This window comes from Dermacentor variabilis, chromosome 11 (assembly GCF_050947875.1).
Source record: "Dermacentor variabilis isolate Ectoservices chromosome 11, ASM5094787v1, whole genome shotgun sequence".
NCBI classification, from domain to species: Eukaryota; Metazoa; Arthropoda; class Arachnida; order Ixodida; family Ixodidae; genus Dermacentor; species Dermacentor variabilis.
This window is the reverse complement of record NC_134578.1, coordinates 117387851-117393094: the sequence shown is the minus strand read 5'-3', so window position 1 is coordinate 117393094 and position 5244 is coordinate 117387851.

The window sequence follows — 5244 nt, the reverse complement described above, 5'->3', positions numbered from 1 at the left end:
AGCCGCGGTCGCGACATGATTTTCTTGAGGCCTTCCGGGTCGACTTCGGCCACGTACGAGCGCGTGCCCGCCCTCTCTCCGAACGTTACCCGGACCTTGCATTTGTCGAGGTCAAGGTCGAGACCCTGATTGCGCTCGTTCAACGTGCGGAGGAATTCGTCGGGGCCTATGTCGGGATCTATTCCCGAGAACTTTGTGCAGGGATTACGTTGTTGCGCGACACGCATGATAGACGCGCGCGTGACCGAGTTCGCGGTTATCGCTTGTTCGAGGTTGTCTATCCATTTGCGGTTGTCCGTAAATACGGTCAGCCCGTACCTCGGATGGCGGAGCGTCACGTCTCTTATGTCCTTGGCGTGTGGGTTCACGTTCGTTTTCACGAGGCGGAGCACGTCTCTCGCAGGCGTCGCGGTCGTCGCCACCGGCGTTAGGAAAGCGACGTGCTTGTGCGGCGCGCCGGGGCCCACCGCCTCGGCGCTCCACACCGCAGCACCACCGGGTCCGCCGCGGGCCGCGCCGGCAGCGGGCTCGAGGCCCGCCTTCAACGCGGCCACGTAATCCATGCGGCCGGCGGGCGTGCCCACCGAGCCGCCAGCGCCCGACGGCACGGCGATCCCGCCCGCAGGCGCAGCACGACCGCGACCGGCAAACCCAGGGCCAGTCGCCGCAACCGCGGGACCCTCCAACCGGCTCTCCGCGGCCACGAGGCATCGTTGCAGCTCGGCGGCCTCTCTGCGCGCCTCGACAAGTTGGCCCTGCAACGCGAGGGCCGCGCCGCGCTCCGTGGGCGCCTCCGCCCTCAGGTCCGAACAGAGGGCGACCATGTCGAACACCTTGGTCATGAAGAATTTCCGCGCCTCCACGGAGACCCGGTTCGCCGGCAGGGTGCAGGAGGCGAGGACCTCCTGCTCGAGCTCCCGCACCCGCCTCTCCTTCCGGCCCCCGAGGTCCGGAAGCGCCACCGCCACGTCATGACAGCGAAGGAGGCGTTGCGCAGAACATGAGCGACTGAGTCGAGCGAATGAGCAGTTGTCATCACCCGCGACGCGGCCCGACATCAGCCGCGCTGCGGCGGAGCCAATCGGCCGCACCACGACAGTTAAGGAGGCGTTCCCCAGTGTATGAGCGGTTCCGACAGGCTAATGTGCGACTGTCAACGCCTGTGGCGCGCCCCGACAGCGGCCGCACAGTGGCGGAATCAATCGGTGGCACTATAACAGTGATAAGGCGTTCCGCAGTAAATGAGCGGCAGCGTCTAGCGAATGAGCGGGTGTCACCGGCCACGGCGCGTCCCGACACCAGCCGCGCAGCCAGATGAACGAGGAGCGAGGAGCGCCGCGCGCCAGCTCATGAGCGTCGCGATGAGACGGACAGTCCACTTTCAGCGTCGTGCAACGTCTGGCAAACTGGCACTGATGAGGTCAACCATCTGCGTTAATAATGCTCGCGCTCTTGCGCTCCCTAGCAGCGAGGGGTACATTTGTGACGTGATGTGATGCGACGCATGTTCCTTCAATTCAGCGGCCACTTCCCGAGTTATGTCGCAATCATTGAGGAAGTGGGCGGTGTTTTCGCACATCTTCCCGCAGGGACACGTCTTGTCGTGTTGCAGACCAAATCGTGCGAAGTAGAACGGAAATCGTCCGTGCCCCGTCAACAGCGTGGCCAACTGGCGCGATGGCGGAAAGAAGCGCGGGATCTTGTGTGTCGTCGGAACCCAGCGGTACAGTGCAGTGTCAGTGTGGGACGTTGACCATCGGGTGTTCCATTGCGCCATCATGTCTGCGTGGAATGAGGCACGGACGGCGCGGAAAGAAATCTGCGTGTGCCTCGTGATTCCGCGAGTCGCCGCCGCGCTCGCCGCCATATCTGCCAGCTCGTTTCCAAATACGCCCTTGTGGGCAGGGACGTAATGCAGGAAGAACGGGGCGCGCTGCTCCAGGTGGCAAAGAAGCTTCTTAATGGCATCGATTCTGACGTCGTGATCAACGATAGACTGTCAGAATAAATGCAATAGGGCGGCGTGTGAGCGTGCGAGTAGACGTAAGACAGCGCCTCCTTAAAAGCAAGCACCTCGGCGCAATATGCACTTGATGCCACGCTCAGTCGATACCGCAGCACGGCAAGGATGTCATCACGTGGCGTCAATACCACGACCGCGGCCCCGGCGGATCTAGAGGTGAAGGATCCGTCCGTGAAAACGTGCGTGCCCGGGCGAGTGGAAGCCCTGGGCGCCTCGCTCTCGTGTAGACGCACGTAGCCGAAGCCCCGCGCCTCTGACGGGTGTTCTCGCCAGCACTCGCGCGGATATAGCACGTCTGCTGGTGTGTAAGTATGGCCGCCGTAAGTGACCGTGCGACGTCTTTGAAAGAGGTCAAATTCCGCGTTGAGGCGGTCAAGTTCTAAATCAAGAGGCGGCTGATCAAGAAGCACCTGCAGCGCCTCCGTGCGCGTGGTGCGGTAGGCGCCCGTAAGCGTCAGTAGTAACGTCCGCTGCACCGTCTTAATCCGCGCTCGGAGCCTGCAGTCTGGTGACGCGCTCCACCACACAGGTGAAGCGTATGTCACTGCCGGCAGTAAAACCTGACGGTACAACTGCCGTCGGACCCTGGAATCGAGGGTCGCGTGCAGTCGGATGAACGTGACTGACTTCATCGCAAGTGTTTCGGCCTTTCGTTGCAAATACTCGGCGTGGTCGAAGAACGATAATCTTCTGTCTATCACGACGCCGAGTATCTTGATGGAATTCTTGAACGAAAGGCCTTTCTTGTTGCTATCGATTTTGATTGTGGGCTTACTTTTTTCCATCCCGCCTTTACCGAATGAAAATAAAACACAGTCAGTCTTGTCGTGGTTGAGGCGGACTCTAGTTAGACACGTCCACTTCTTTATAGAGGTCAGAGCGGCTGCGGCTCTCGCCATGGTGTCGAGGCGGTTGAGCCCGGGGATTAAAACAATTGTGTCATCTGCCTACGCCTGGACTCGGACGCCCTCCGGCATGTCCAGCCTCAGCAAGCCGTCAATAACAACATTCCATAACAAGGGGGAGAGGGGCGATCCCTGTGGGCTTCCCAAGGTAGCCGCCGTACTCACGACACCCGAAAAACATTCGAAGTACACCGAGCGGTCGCAGAGAAATGTTTTCAGGAGCCCGAGGAGGTTGCTGGGGCAGCGGCGCTCCCTGAAATAGCTCAATACGAAGGGGTGCCACACGCTATCAAAGGCTCCCTGAAAGTCGAGGGAGACCAGCGTAACCGGCGTTCCCCTCGCCCTGTGTTCGCTGATGAATTCACACAGGGACTGGAGCGCCATAACCGCACTTCTGCCATGCGTAAATCCATACTGATGCGGGTGGATGTGATGCCCCGTGAGCAAAAAGTGATAGAGGCGTCCATACATCAGCCGTTCCAACACCTTCCCAAGGATTGATGTCATGCAGATTGGCCGGTAAGCTTGCGGCGTATCGGGTGGCTTGCCAGGTTTAGCGATGAATATCCCTCTGCCCCTCCTCCACGTCCTGGGGAAGTAGCCGAGAGCGAGCGCCGCATTAAAGATGTTGAGCACAAAACGGCGATGGGATGTTGGGATGTACAGAGCGCGATCACCGTGTCCGCCGTCAGGTCGTCCGGGCCCGGCGCCGATCCGAGGACCAATTTTTCTAATGTTGCGTCGACCTCTCGCGCAGTAAAGCTGCAGTCCTGCACGTGCGACACGTAGGGCTGCGCGTTCTGGGCGCGAATCTCCTTGTGCACGGGCAGGTCCGTGGCGTCATCGTCCCGCGCTATCAACGTGCTCAACAGAAGTTCCGCGGAATGCAGAACACTGTCCGTGCAGCCGCCCTCTGGTTGTTTAAGCGGCGGCAAAAGCGCCCGCCCGTGAGCTCTGCCAAACGCCGCCCGGAAAGGTGCAGAAAACAGCGACTTGCGGCTACAGTCGGCGCATCGCTCGCTCGCGTCTTGTTCTTTAGCGCGTTCTATGCGGCGGCGGAATTTCGCCAGCGCCTCGCTGTACATCTGACGATGGAGTGGTCGAAGGGCGTCATCCCGGCAACGCTGAAATCGGCGCCGGAGGGCCCGCGTTCGACGCTTCTCTAGCTGCAGCTCTGGGGTCCACCAGCTTCTGCCCGGTTTATGCGGGACGACCGGCCGAAGATGTTTGGTGCTAGTTTGATCAATGATGGTATACATTTTCTCCAACAGCGCGTCGAGCGCCCGCGGCGAACGGATGTCCGCGCCGGCCGCCCGCCGGAACCAAGGAACCTCTCGTAACTCCGCCACGCAGGCGGCCGCACTTCGTGAGGCGTTTGCCGCGCACGGTGTCACTATGCAGTATCAGGTCGATGGCCTTATGTTCCGAAAACGTTTCGTCCGACGACACACTCCACCTGTAGCCTCGTCGGACAAGCGCAGGAGACGCGAGGGTTACATCGATCCAACTGTCGGTGTAGAGGGTTGAGTAGGTAGGTGGGGACGCCGCGTGTTCAGAACTACCAAACCGTGCGCTGCCGCAAATTCAATCAGGCGAGAGCCGCGGTCATCGTTGGCCCTCGGCCCCCACATGGCGTGTTTTGCATTGAGATCACCCATTACCAAGACCTCAGGTGCCTTCCCTTCTTCAAGACAGTCCGATAGCTCGTCTAACGTGGGCTCTATGGAGACGTGCGGCGGCGCATACGCGGCGACCAGCAGCCATTCGCGGTCCTTTGTGGAGCACCTCACCGCGACCACTCGCCGAGACACATACACGGGGAACACGTCGAAATGTGGCCGACGGACGAAGATGGCGCTCAGGGGTTCCTCCTCTTCCCCGAAATATGAGAAGTCTGGCGGTAGCTGTGGCCTCGCCCTCTTTGCGCATGGCGGATCGTTAATCGCCGCAATAGATATGTCGGCCTCGTCCATCCGCTGCGTCACGGCCGCCAGCGCGCGCCTGGCGTGGTCGAGATTTAGGTGCATGATGCAGGTTTCCGCCGGCGGCCGCGCACCAACGATCGAGCGGGTGCTTCCGCGACGCTCGCCTGATGTCTGATGCGTCCCCATCCCCGCGCCCCCCGGCCCCACGGCACTCCCTTTACCTCGGGTCGCCGTAGCGGGTGCGCGCCCTGAGCCGCGCCACCTTTCCTAGAAGTATCGGACACTCGGGGAAACCGGTGGGGTGATTCTTTTCGCTGTAGCCCGCCTTATCACATTCGGAGCCACAAACCTCAGCGTCACCCATCTTGACCTTACAAGTGACGGCTAAATG